Below are 14,608 nucleotides of genomic sequence, written 5' to 3'. Positions count from 1 at the left end.
ATAGGTTGGACTGGATGATCTTGGAGGTCTCTTCCAACCTGCTTGATTCTATGATTCTAAGTGACTGAACAAGGAGGAACTCTTCTGGCATGATGTAGTTAGTTTCTATAGGGTAAATGTAGAGAGGTTTTGGTAATTATCTGCAAATCCTGAGGAAAGTCTGATGTTTCTGTAAAGGGTTGAATGTATTTTATAGCTAGATGGCATTATTGAGTGAGTTAGTGTGCCACAAAATTGTGATGGTTAATGACCCTGCAGGTGTATTTCAATTAACGTGGATTTTTAAATAAGCATTAGAGACTACAGTCACACATTAATCAGATTAATACATAATTTATTTGATTGCCAGCAAAAGCAAGGAGGATTTTCTAGTGCAGTTGTTGTGTGTTTTTTTTTACCACTCAGGTTTTTCATTTGATTGCCGTTATTAAAATAGCTTCTTCATCCTCTGTCCACAGATATGCATAAGTTAGGGACAAGTTATGTGTATTAGTTCAAGGGTTAGATGCTTCCATTTTGTCTGCTGCATTTTGCATTTTGCTGCTTGAAAATAACCAGCAACGTAGCATAGAGCTACCTGTGGAGTTATCTCCATCAAAGACTGCCTTTTTCAAGTGAGAATACTGTCGTAAGACTGTTCTAGAAACAGAATAGCATGGGTATGCAGGTTCGTAGGTACTCATAGATGTGCCACTTGCTGCTGTGGAGGGGGTTGCGTCCTGGCTCTTCAGCACAAGTTTTTAATTCAAGAGTTGCTTGCCGGGCGAGCTGCCTTCCGCCGGGGGCACTGCCGGCCGGGGCGGGCGAGCTGCCTTCCGCCCGGGGCGCTGCCGGCCGGGGCGGGCGAGCTGCCTTCCGCCCGGGGCGCTGCCGGCCGGGGCGGGCGAGCTGCCTCCCGCCGGGGCACTGCTGGCCGGGGCGGGCGAGCTGCCTTCCGCCCGGGGCGCTGCCGGCCGGGGCGGGCGAGCTGCCTCCCGCCGGGGGGCGCTGCCGGCCGGGGCGGGCGAGCTGCCTTCCGCCCGGGGGCGCTGCCGGCCGGGGCGGGCGAGCTGCCTCCCGCCGGGGGGCGCTGCCGGCCGGGGCGGGCGAGCTGCCTTCCGCCCGGGGCGCTGCCGGCCGGGGCGGGCGAGCTGCCTCCCGCCGGGGGGCGCTGCCGGCCGGGGCGGGCGAGCTGCCTCCCGCCCGGGGCGCTGCCGGCCGGGGCGGGCGAGCTGCGCGTGGGGCTGCCCGCGCGCGGGGCGCTGCCTTGCGGCGCGCGGGCGGTAGCCGTGCTAGAGGACCGCTGGCGCGACGCGGAGCAGAGCTCATGCTGGTCTGGAGCAGATGGACACGCGTGACTGCATCCCTCCTCCGCTCTCCACCTTTCTCAGTGGTGGGGAAAGGATCTTACGTCGAGCGGAGACGGTTGTCTGACACACGGCTCCGTCTCCACGCGTTCCCAGACTTCACTGCTCTCTGTCGGCCTTGCCGGGAGGCGGGCCCAGAGAGCCACTCTGGGCAGAAGCTGCCGCCGGGAAGCGCCAGACGTCGGTCGAGCGGATTGCTCTGGCACTGAGGTAAGTGACGGGAGGGTGGGGTACAAACGTGTTAGACGAAGGTGGGAGAAGCGCGGCGGGGGGAAGTGGGGAAGAAAAAAGGGGAAAAAAAATGGGAGACACGACTCCGCCGGGACTCGAACCCGGAACCTTTGAATCCCTTCACCCTCTAGAAGTCCAATGCGCTATCCATTGCGCCACGGAGCCACCTGTTGGAGTCTTTGCGCACGGCTCAGAGAGCCTGCGCGAGGCGACCCTGTGGCGGGAAGCGGGGGGGCCCGTGAGCGGCTCGCGGGTGAAGTGTGCGTCAGCCCCGCGGCCGAACGCCGCCGCCTGTGCCGTTTGCTCTTTGCCAACCGGTGTGAACTGGCTCAGGCTCACAGGCCGCTGTGTAAATGAGCCTCGAGACAGCCTCTAGACGGCACTTTGAGTGCTGCCCGCGGCGGGGCCCCAGGCGGTAAGGGCTCACCGTAGGGCTCTGCTGTTATTTCTCCTGACAGACTAACGTTACTAAGTTAATCAGTAATCAAGACAAAATATTTGCCGGCATCCAGCAGGGCTTTTTCAATACTAATCCTTACGTTTGGGGGAAGTGTTCCTCCAAACATCCTTAAATTTGTGTAAGGAAATCACCATAGGATTGGGAGCCTTCACACAGGTGAGGATGAATTGGGTGAGCTGGCTTTGCTTTAACAGATACAACATTTGTCATGTTGCAGTTATTTCTAATGCACTTTTTACGACACTCCACTGGAAAGTGTCCAGAGAAGGGCGACAAAGCTGGGGAGGGGCCCGGAACACAAACCCAGGAGGAGAGGCTGCGGGAGCTGGGGGTGTGCAGCCTGCACAAGAGGAGGCTCAGGGGTGACCTCATTGCTCTCTACAACTGCCTGAAGGGAGGTTGTAGCCAGGTGGGGTTGGGCTCTTCACCCAGGCAACCAGCAACAGAACAAGGGGACACAGTCTCAAGCTGTGCCAGGGGAAGTATAGGCTGGATGTTAGCAGAAAGTTCTTCACAGAGAGAGTGATTTCCCATTGGAATGGGCTGCCCAGGGAGGTGGTGGAGGCACCGTCCCCGGAGGTCTTCAAGAAAAGACTGGATGAGGCACTTAGTGCCATGGTCTAGACGACTGAACCGGGCTGGGGGATAGGTTGGACTGGATGATCTTGGAGGTCTCTTCCAACCTGCTTGATTCTATGATTCTAAGGCACTTCTGGAGTAAATATAAACATTGCAGACAAGTGCCCTCCTTTCACTGGCAGTGCCAAAGACATGGAAACTACGCCGAGTTATCTTAACGTTAATGATTTCCAGCATTGTATGTTCCTTAGGGGCAGTTTAGATATGGGAGGTTTGGTTTTAAGTAGCAGCATCTGAATTAAAGGAACATAGAAAAGTTTAGCTGTGTTTACTGAGCATCCCATACACTGCAGCATTTTGCTGGCTTTCCAGTGCCACACCAGGAGTGAGGAGGGGGAAAGAAAGGAAGAAGTGTGGTAATCTGGAAGGCAAGACGTAGGTGACTAGTCCATGCAATCTCTGTCAGCCATTTGAATTGACAAAGAAATGGGATATGGGAACTACACCTGGAAATCAGTACCTTAGAATATTTTTGACGCACCCTGCCTCACTTCACTCCCACCTTGTAAATGGAAAGAATAAAGAAGAAGAAAATAAATCAGGTAAGTAATATTCTATTCTGTGACAGCGTTTTCAGTGTGGGTGGAACCATTACAGTATACTTGAATCGTTGTTCCAGTACTGTGAATGCCTATTGCTAAATCCATTACAAGGAACAATGACTGAACTGTATCTGTTCTAAAATCACAGCAAACCCCTGAGTGGATTCAGTAAAATGAGATTTTCCTTTAAGCACTTAATTAGGATCTGAAACAAGTCTTTGATGTTATTTTAATAAAATCAAGAATAAGCATATTAAAACCCCCAAAAGACAGGAGTATAAGGTTATTCTAAAACTAAAAATCCCCAAAACTGAATTTTGAGACCAGGAGAAGACTGTGGCTTTCTGCCACCTGCCTCTGGGATGACTCCCAGTCCTCAGGGACGGGGCTGCTCGTAGTGCCAGGGCCTAAGTAATGCAGTACAGTGGTTTTGTAAGAATCTCCTGTTTCACTTTGTAATAATTAAAAAATACCTATCTTCAGAAGAATGGAAAAAAAAAACCAACATGAAAATACAGGCACCCTAAAATCTGAGGAACCAGGAAGCTAATCAACTCGGGTAAAATAAACTGATTAAAATACACAGTCCACTAGCTATTGTGGAGAGGGCTGAGATACTGGGTGTAATGAACAACCAAGGTAACTCAGGAAATGAAGGCACACTGGTACTAGTGCACCTTGTGATTCTTGTGATGTCAGCTTCTGTGGCTGTGGCCAGCGGGAAGCCAAAGCTCATGAGCTGGCTGATTATTAAATAGCTCTTGCGATGCTGCCTAGAAACTGGAAGGGTTCAGTAGCTGCAGCAACTACCATATTGGAGGTGCAATCTCAAGCTAAACAAACTCTTGTGGAGCCAGAGCAGTTATAAACACAAAACAAGATATACCAAGTTGTACACAATTCAGGGCAGGACTGACTCAGCTTAAAAGCTCTGGGTCTGTATAGTCTTGCCACCACAACTGTTCTGTTAGACAAAACTCTTCATACTGCTTCTGGCAAACAAATGCAGAGTATGGAAAGTTTTTGAGTCTTCAAGGCCCTGGGCTGCATAAAACCAGCAGTTCTCTTTCTTTTAAGAGCTGAGATAATGTTCAAAGTAAGAGTAAAATTATGTTTATGCAACTTGCAAGTAACTAAAAGTCACCACAATCTTGTACTTTGTGAGTACCTGGGCATATTATTTTGGGGTGAGGCAAGTATCAGTACCTGAGCAATGTGATTTGGTAACATGGTACCCTTGAACCTGTACCAAATGACTGTAGGTGGTGAAGAATTAAAGTTTGCTGTGAAATAAGCCCCAAGGGCATTGACTCATACGGTGGTTACTTCCTCCCGTGTTTTTGTTTTGATTACTTGCTTTACACAGGTATGTAAATGCTGGCTGTTGGTCCTGTTTATTTACTTCCCTGGCTGAGGAAGTATTTGGATTTTTTTCAGAGAGATTTCAACATTTTTAACTTTTCTATACTGTGAATGTAATCCCAATGTGAAGTCCACATGTTCTTTCCAACAGCAGATGGAGCTGCTGCTTGAGAAACAGGCCAGCTCTTCAGTTCATGAACTAATGAAAAGTGGTATGTTAGGCAGAACGACCAATGAGATGATCCTCTGCCGGTGCCTGGATCGGTCTTTAGAATCATAGAATGAACCAGGTTGGAAGAGACCTCCAAGATCATCCAGTCCAATCTGTCACCCAGACCTGTCCAATCAACTAGACCATGGCACTAAGTGCCTCAGTCAGTCTCTTCTTGAGCATCTCCAGGGACGGCAACTCCCCCACCTCCCTGGGCAGCCCATTCCAATGCCAATCACTCTCTCAGGCAAGAACTTCCTCCGAACATCCAGCCTGTATCTCCCCCAGCACAATTTGAGACTGTGTCCCCTTCTTCTGTTGCTGGATGCCTGGCAGAAGACACCAATCCCCACCTGGCTACAGCCTCCCTTCAGGTACTTGTAGACAGCAGTGAGATCCCCCTGTGCCTCCTCTTCTCCAGCCTAAACACCCCCAGCTCCCTCAACCGTTCCTCTCAGGGCTGTGTTCGAGGTGCCTCACCAGCTTTGTTGCCCTTATCTGGATACATTCCAGTATCTCAACATCTCTCTAGAACTGAGGAGCCCAGAACTGGACACAGGGCTCAAGGTGTGGCCTGACCAGTGCTGAGTACAGGGGAAGAATAACCTCCCTTGTCCAACTGGCCACACTGTTCCTGATCCAGGCCAGGATGCCATTGGCTCTCTTGCCCACCTAGGCACACTGCTGGCTCATGTTCAGCTACTATCTACCAGTACCCCCGGGTCCCTTTCTGCCTGGATGCTCTCCAGCCACTCTGTCCCCATCCTGTAGTGCTGCTTGGGGTTGTTGTGGACAAAGTGCAGAACCCTGCACTTGGCATTGTTAAATCTTATCCCATTTGCTTCTGTCCACCCATCCAGCCTGTCACAATCCATCTGAAGGGCTCTCCTAGCCTCCAAGACATCCACACCTGCTCTTAGCTTGGTGTCATCTGCAAACTTACTGATGCTGGACTCAATCCCCTGGTCAAGATCATCAGTAAAGATGTTGAACAGGACTGGGCCCAGCACTGATCCTTGGGGAACACCACTAGTGACAGCTGCCAACTGGATGTGGCACCATTCACCACCACTCTCTGAACCCGGCCCTCCAGCCAATTCTTGACCCATATCAGAGTGAATCTGTCCAAGCCATGAGCTGCCAGCTTTGCCAGGAGCTTGTTGTGGCAAACAGTGTCAAAGGCTTTGGACTTTTCCCTCTTCTGGGACTGACCGAAGTTCACTTCTGTTGCAAGCTACCTTTCATCTTAGTTCCTCTTGAACTTTGTTCTCTGTTTCAGGGAGAAGAAGTTTCCAGGAATACAGTTGTGCTGGGTTTAGTTACTGGCACTTACAAAATGTTCACTGAACTCAGCTAGGTGGCATTTTGCTGATTTTAAATAGGAAGAGAAACCAAGGTAGGAACACCTTGACACAAGACAGCAAGTGCAGTGGCAGACCTTTACAACTCTTTCATTGATTTAAAGAAAAATAAAGGTTCTTCAAGAGACCTTTTACAGCTTGGGTTTCATCATTAAATTATTTAATTATGAGGTAAAATAAAAATTCTCTAGGGTAAGATTTGAACTTCAGTGAATTTATTTCAAAAGCCTGTTGTCCAAATATACAGAGCTCTGATAGGTGTTTGTTGTCAGAACCATCATCTTTCTTGCAGAACCCTTAGAGGAAAATATACTTCTTGAGAGCAAGACTTCATAGAAAGCTGCAGACAAAATGTTTATTGTGTGGAAATTACCTAAATAAGACCCTTAGACAATGGAGTTTTTTTCTTTCCCTTGAAGTAGGGGTTATTATGGCCCTGATGCTATGGTTCATCTGTGTAGTGTTCAAAAGAATCGTAGAATCAACCAGGTTGGAAGAGACCTCCAAGATCATCCAGTCCAACCTAGCACCCATCTCTAGCCAATCAACTAGACCATGGCACTAAGTGCCTCATCCAGGCTTTTCTTCAACACCTCCAGGCAGGTAACCTGATCATCAAAGGAGATCAGGTTGGTCAGGCAGGACCTGCCCTTCCTAAACGCATGCTGGCTGGGCCTGATCCCTTGGCCGTCCTCTAGGTGCTTTGTGATGGCGCTCAAGATGATCGGTTCTATAACCTTGTCTGGCACTGAGGTTCTAACACTATTCACATGGGCAGGGACACCTTCCACTAGATCAGGTTGCACCCTTTGAACTGGCAGGAAAAAAGATGGCATGCACTGAGCCAGAGGCTACTGAAAATAACTTATTCACGGAGGTTTCTTTCAGTTTATTTCTATTGTTTTAAAAATCATTATTTTCCTAACATGAAGGTAAATGCTCCATGTTGGTAGATACTGTTGCATCTCTGCCTTTTCCTCAGCGAGGCCTGTAATCTCCATGTGACTACTAGGGCATTGGAGATCTACTCCTCTTTGATATTCTGAAAAGACATTCTTCTTTTGCTTTTTATTAACATTTCAAGTCTGGTGGAAACTCCAAGCTTGCTCTTTTGGCTGCTTTGCTGAAGTTGTATTCTGTGAATTAATTTTCGTAACTGCAATTACCTTTGGTCTTTGACCTCCCTGTGTTGGGATTTCTGTCTGTCTTGCAGCCTTTTTTTTTGGGGGGGCTATGTATTTTTATATGATCTTATTATGTTATTTGTACTTTTCAGAGGGAACAAAGCAACGAGCTACACTTTTTTTCCCTTTTTTTCCCCCCTCAATTCTCATATTTGTGAGTCAAAGCAGTCCTAAGGACAACATGCTTCAATTAATAATTGGAGATTAATTTATCAGTGCAAAAGTTTTGTTCTTGTCTTACATTTTGAAGTCTAGGTGTAATTATCTAGGCTCTTACTTTTTTTAATTCAAGTCAAACCAACAAATATTTACACAGTCAAGTAGTTCCTGTAAAGCTTTTCAGATGTTAGTACAGCTCATCTTCTGTGCACGTCAGAAGAAAAAGCATGTATGTCTAGTGGTTTAATCCCAAACTTTTGCATTCTTATTCCACTCTTGTGTGCTGTGATTTGCTTAACTCACAGCACCTACCATGCTGTGTGACTGTAGGCAGTGCAGTCTACTCCGTTTTTTCCTTCTGCAATGTGTAGACAGTAGATGCTTCTTATTCCCAGTGTCATTGTGCAAGCTTGTCACCTGTAAGGTAACTTTAATATTTTGATAAAGCATTTCCAGAGGAATTTTCTTACTATTATCTACCTCATTTGTCACTTTCCATAGATCAAACTTCAGTGGCAGAAGATATCTAATAGAATGTACTCAGATGGTTTAGCTGCTCTTAAGCAAGCTTCCTTTCTCCTTTTAGGTTTACTAGGTCCTCTAGGTTTGCTCAGTCCTACTGGACTTGCAAGATATCCTTGTTGAAAATTGTATACATAGTTGACTTGTACACAGTCTTTTCTTGGACCCCTGATCTAGTATTTCTGTATTCATATTCAGTGAAGTGCAAACCAAGAATATACTTTTTTTTTTGCATTAAAGTCAAGTGAATAGTATGACTGGAATGTGTTAAGCTGGGAGTTTTCATTTGTGTCACAACTGTGCAAAGTGAAAAACCTTGGACGATGGAGTTCTCCTGTTGCCTGTGTATTCAGTTTTCCTCAGCTCAGTCACTTAGTTCTTTCTAAACCAATAGCAGGTATTCAGATTTGGTCTCCAGACTTTCAAAATGATCAAAAGGAGTAGGATGTGTTTCACTAGCACACACAGTAAGGCATTGTACTTTGAGATTATTAATATATGATTTTAACTCAAAATCAAGTATGCAGTTTAAAAGTGAGAGTTTGAGTATGTGATTAAAAGATAATAAGACTGAAATAATCTTTTAAAATCCTTACCTTTTCCCACACCATTTACATGCAGTATTTGCTTTCTCTTCTCACCCATGTGCTCTGGGAGTGATGGGCTGTGTTTAAGCAGTGGTGCCGTGCAGTCATCTAGTTCAGTGCAGATAACAGGAATGTTTTGTAAGCAAAAACACTAGGTTATCTTCTGCTTTCATTTGAATCACTCTGAATCTGAACTAACAAAACCAAACCAGCAGAGTTATTTCAAGGCTCTGTCAATATTAGTGAGAGTAGAATATGGCCTGGAGTGCCTTATTTTTTGTAATGGACAGAGTTGGCATGATGCTGCCTTTTAAGAGAGAAAGGGAAATTGATTTTTGTCAATTGAAGATGTCCCTGGTTAATAAATGCAGGCTTTCAGTGTTGTCATTCCCTTTCTTTTATGGGAATTGGGGGGGGGGGAAGCTTTTAATCTGTATTGATTTGGATTTCCTCTGAATATAAATAGGAAGATCAATGGCTGCAGACTCTTGTTTCTTTGATGGGGGACTTCAGTGTTAATGGGATTTATTGCTCTTTTTAAATTTCCCAGAGTGTGCCACCAGTACCATGTGGACTATTTTTCTCAACAGCTGAAAGTTATTGTTTCCTCCTATTAACTGTATTTATCATCATCACCTTATCTGCATTATTGTATCTCTAATTGTGTCCCTAAGGTTGTATGTAGCCTGTGCCAGTTCTGGAAGGAGCTTGTGAGGTATCTTCTAAAAGGATTAAAAGCTGTTGTTCGTGGTGAAATTTTGTTCCTTACTCAATTATGAATAAACCAGTAGTGTTATTTCAAGGCTCTGCCAATGTTAGTAAGAGTAGAATATGGCCTGGAGTGCCTTATTTTTTGTAATGGACAGAGTTGGCATGATGCTTCCTTTTAAGAGAGAAAGGGAAATTGATTTTTGTCAGTTGAAGATGTCCCTGGTTAATAAATGCAGGTTTTCAGTGTTGTCATTCCCTTTCTTTCAGGGGAATTAAAAAACAAAAATAAAGCTTTTAATCTGTATTGATTTGGATTTCCCCTGAAAATTATCAGGAAGAGAAATGGCTGCAGAGCCTTCTTTCTCTGATGGGGGACTTAAGTATTATGGGATTTATTGCACTTTCTAAATTTCCCAGAGTGTGCCACCAGTACTGCATGGACTATTTTTGTCAACAGCTGAAAAGTTGTTGTGTCCTCCTGTGAACTGTTTGTATCATCATCACCTCAGGGATGCAAATGATTGTGTCACTAAGGTTGTATGTAGTTGGTTGGTGCCATTTCTAGAAGGAGCTTGTGAGGTATCTTCTAAAATGATTAAAAGCTGTTATTCTTGGTTAAATTTTGCTCCTTACTCAGTTATGAATGTGATTGACTCAGCAGACTGACTCACAGAGCACTGACTCTGATCTAATTGCAGAAACAATGCTATTTTAAAATTATGTCCTTTTGGTAGTCTTTTAAATGCAAATATTACACAGGCTGGGAATCTAGCCCAGAATTATATGTACACTCTTCTCATAATTCCCCTAACAAGTTTTTACTAGATCTCTTTCAAATGTGTGTTGATTTTACTGTACTGGAAATTTTCAGTAAAATGATCCCTCTGTGGATTTTTAGAATCATCAGGCATGGATTATATTTTAAAGGTTTGCTTCTAAATTTGCTTTGTCAACTTGAATATTCACTTAATGTAGCTGTATAACAATTCATGATTTTGATTTTTATATCTAAGATCCATGTGCAGTGTGAGGTAATGGACTGGGTGCCAGGAATTCCCAAATTCTAAGACTGTCTTGGCCTTGCAGCACAGTTTGGTAATCATTCTTTTTTTTTTTTTCCTGTAGAATCAGTCAGGGTTGGAAGTAACCACAAGAATCATCTAGTTCCAACCTCCCTGCCACGGGCAGGGACAGGCTGGCCAGAGCCTCTTCCAGCCTGGCCTTAAACGCCTCCACGGATGGGCCTCAACCACCTCCCTGGGCAACCCATTCCAGCCTCTCACCACTCTCATGCTCAACAACTTCCTCCTCATGGCCAGTCTGAACCATTCTCCCTAGTCCTGTCACTCCCTGATAGTGTAAAAAGTCCCTCCCCAGCTTTTTTGTAGGTCTCCTTCAGATACTGGAAGGCCACAAGAAGGTCACCTGGGAGCCTCCTCTTCTCCAGACTGAACAGCCCCAAATCTTCCACTCTGTCCTCATAGCTGAGGTGCTCCAGCCCTCTGATCATCCTCATGGCCCTTCTCTGGACACACTCCAGCATGTCCACATCCTTCTTGTAATGGGGGCTCCAGAACTGACTACAGTACTTCAGCTGGGGTCTCACCAGAGTGGGGTAGAGGGGGAAAATCACCTCCCTTGACCTGCTGGCCACACTTCTCCTGATGCAGCCCGGGCTCTGCTTGGCTTTCTGGGCTGCAAGTGCACATGCTGGCTCATGTTGAGCCTCTTGTGTACCAGCACTCCCATGTCCCTCTCCTCAGGGTCTCTCTAGCCAGTCACTGCCTAGCCTGTATTTGTGCTTGGGATTGCCTCAACCCAGATGCAGGACCTTGCACTTGGTCTTGTTTAACCTCATGAGGTTGGCTTGTGCCCACTTCTCCAGCCTGTCCAGGTCTGGATGGCATCCCTTCCCACCAGCCTGTCTGCTGCACCACACAGCTTGGTTTCATCAGCAAATTTGCTGAGGCTGCACTCAATGCCTCTGTCCATGGCACCGACAAAGATGTTAAACAAGACTGGTCCCAGGACTGATCCCTGAGGGACTCTGCTTGTCACTTGGACATGGACCCATTGACAGCCACTCTCTCTTTGGGTGTGACCATCAAGCCAGTTCTTTATCCATCTAGTCTATCTAGTATCCACTAGTTTAATGGGGTCCACCTATCAAACCCACGTTTCACCAGCTTGGAGACCAGGACGTGGTATGGGACAGGGTCAAAACCCTTTCTTAGGTCCAGGTAAATGGCATCAGTTGTGACCTGTTCAGAGAAGGCCACCAGGTTTGTCAACCAGGATGTCCAACTTAGTGTTCTGCAGAATTTTAGCTCCATAGTATTTCTGTGTAATTGACCGAGTCTGCAATCAGCACCCATACCCTTCTAACCCTGCTGACATTCTGCATATTTCTTATCCTTTTACTCCCATTTGGCAAGCATGAGGGGAGTGTGACTGAGCACCTGACCCTGCACAGGCAGAGTTGTGCAGAGAAGATGCTCAGTAGCTCACAACTGACGCAGTGGAAAAGACGATGCAGCACCTGTACTATAAAGGAGTTATGTGTCCCACTCCAGCTCCTTTGAACTAGAAGATGTGACTTAACATCACTACTATCTTAGGCCTCTTAAATCCTCATTTGCCAATTAAATTAATATTTGATGTCAAGAATTGTTGGAAGGGCTACCAACTAGGCAGCAGCACTACACACTGGTATATTATATCATAGAACAATAGTTTGGTCAGTGCTTCAAGACTGACATTTGTGAAAATAAATAAATATATCCGTGAACCTGGTAAATGTATCCATAAACATAGTAAATTTGGTTTGGACATCATTTAGGTATTTCATACATGAATGCCATGTTGCAGTTTTGCAGTTAGCTTAAAAGCTGAACACCAACTCATGTGATGAGCTTCTCTGATCTATCAGTCAAACTTTTCTCTCCCACAGCCCTGGTGCAAGAACACAGAACTAGCAAGTGATTTTTATAGCTCAGCGTTGTTCCACATTCTTCCTTCCATTTTTGTTTCATAAAACCTCATTTTTTGTCTCGTTGAATTTAAGGCAATTTAACACCCTGCGGAATTTACAGTATGAGGAAACAAAAAGCTTCACATCAAAAGGCTGTTTTCTGAGCAGACAGTGCAGACACAAAGGCTTCTTTGTGATGAATGTGCAGAGTTAGCTCTGCCATTCTGAATCAGCAGTGAGTTTTTCTCAGTTCTAGCATTGAACTAAAATGTCCTTTGTTCTTTAGGGGGCTTTACTTTTATTTTCAAAATGCTGTCAGGCAGTAAGCATCAACTTAACAAAACAAAACAAAAAGTTTCCTGTGTTCATAGTTGCAATATACATTTATATAAGTTTATCATGGTTTATCCAAATTAGTACCAACCATCTCTGCAGCAAAAATGAAACAAGCAGCTTCCAGCATCAGTGATGTTTGGAGATCACAGGAACCAGTGATGCCAAGATCTCTTATTTTTACCATCACCCATGAAAATAATCTAAAAAGTGGTATTACTGCAATATACCACTGCTGTTTATGTTGTAAGTATTTTGAGTTGAATTCCACACACTAGGGTGTGGAATACAGAAAAAATTCATCTGAAAAAAAAATGCTGTCATGGATCCCATCCAAAATTACAGACACACAGAGGTTCAGGAACATTGCAATCAGATTTTTATACAAGTGACTTTATTCAGTAAGCTTACTGCAAAGTGATCACTTGTGGCTTTTTTAGTGTTGTGATGACAAGGTATGCTGTTGTATGCAGAAGTGGGGATATGGCTTCTTGGTTTACCTTCAAGCATCATTCCTATCCATGACTGGTTTGGAAGGGAAATGGGCTCTTGTATTTAGCATTAATTTGCTATGAAACTGGTAGTAGTTACATTTTTGACTGTCAGTTTTGCATGTTGTTTTTCAGACACACAGTTATCTGCTGTAGATAGTTTTATGGTTTATGTTACTAATCAGAATGAGAAAAGAGTTGGAAGAGTGGTTGGTCAGAGTGAGAAATGGTGCCTTAGGCAGACTGGACTAGTAGCATTCATATGGGGTTAAAGCAGAAGAGGACAACCTGGCAGAAGCACTACCTCATTTTGCTGCAGTTTTGAGTCAGCCACTTGACCCAGGATGCATCACATTTGTATCTGAGACCATAAACATCAAGCTCAGTACAAAGGGGAATGTTGGCTGAGGAGAGGAGGGCTTCTTGTTGCTCAAGCTCCTCCTGACCCTGCTCCTCTTTCTCCTTCTGCTTCCAAGGACTTTCTTCCCATTTAGTGTGACTGCCATATCTTTTCTGGGCTGAGTATAATTTGATATACTCTATATAATTTTATATACTCTATATATACATATATAATTTTATATACTCTATATATACATACTCATTGTATGGTTTCTGTTTCTGCATACCACTAACATCCTGAGCCCAGCATGCTGTTCCCAGGGCAATGAACTGAAATATAAACTCACAGACAGAGTTGGTGGAGAGGTGACCCTTGCTGTAGGCAGGCAGATGGCCCTGAACTGCAGAACAGGTGCCTATTTATTGGGTGATGCTTACATGCTTTACTTCTATTCCCACATTCCACCGACCTTCAGGCTCATTTGTTTACCAACCACAATTATCATGCGTTCTCACAGCTGGTGTTCAACACCTGCGTTCTCACTCATACCAGCAGTCAGCAGGGTTCTGCTATCTCTGCTCTCATTCAGTTCTCATACAAACCTGAAGGTTGGTTTGCAGTTCGTTATCTGCCAACTCTGGGTTCCCACAACATTGAAATCAGTTTTTATTTTAACTCCTGGGCCTTACTTTGTTTTCCAATCCCCTTTCTCTGCTGGGGAGGGGTTATTGGCTGATAGATACTATAATTTATTTAGATATATGGGCTAGGCACAGAGAGGAGTTTCTTTGGAATCCTTGGAAGTCATGAGAGTAGAGTGGAAGGTAAACAAGAGGCAGAGGAGAAACATAGCGAGTGTAATGCTGACAGTGCTAATAAGGTTTGAAAACATAACTGTTCTCAGGGCAGATGTACAGCCTAGGTGAGAGGGGAGTGATTGTAACTGAAAATCTTCAATAATAAACTGATTATATTCCATAATAAAATAATAATACATGGATGAATTATTATACATACATAGATATTATAAATACTATAGTACATAGAAGCACAGCCTAAGTGGGAAGGGAATGATTGTAACTGAAAATCTTGAGTGGCTCCCATAATAAAATGATAATACATGGTTGTATTATACATACATAGATATTATAGATA

The 14,608-nt window shown here is 44.8% G+C and overlaps 1 protein-coding gene and 1 non-coding gene across 2 annotated transcripts in view; one reads left to right on the top strand and one right to left on the bottom strand.

Moving 5' to 3' along the window:
- The first annotated feature begins 1,388 nt into the window (after positions 1 to 1,388).
- The window catches only part of BCAR3 (BCAR3 adaptor protein, NSP family member), a 98,067-nt gene continuing 84,847 nt past the window's right edge, over positions 1,389 to 14,608 (top strand). Inside the window, exon 1 of the mRNA XM_064148031.1 lies at positions 1,389 to 1,556. The gene's annotated coding sequence lies outside the window, so the exon portion shown is untranslated. The remainder of the gene's footprint in view (positions 1,557 to 14,608) is intronic.
- Positions 1,658 to 1,742, bottom strand: TRNAR-UCU (transfer RNA arginine (anticodon UCU)). Its single transcript is given in 2 exon segments — positions 1,658 to 1,693; positions 1,706 to 1,742. It is a non-coding gene; the product is annotated as a tRNA-Arg (tRNA).

The sequence above is a fragment of the Pogoniulus pusillus genome, chromosome 8 (genome assembly GCF_015220805.1).
Source record: "Pogoniulus pusillus isolate bPogPus1 chromosome 8, bPogPus1.pri, whole genome shotgun sequence".
In the NCBI taxonomy this organism is placed as follows: domain Eukaryota; kingdom Metazoa; phylum Chordata; class Aves; order Piciformes; family Lybiidae; genus Pogoniulus; species Pogoniulus pusillus.
This window is presented reverse-complemented; position numbering and strand designations above follow the sequence as displayed.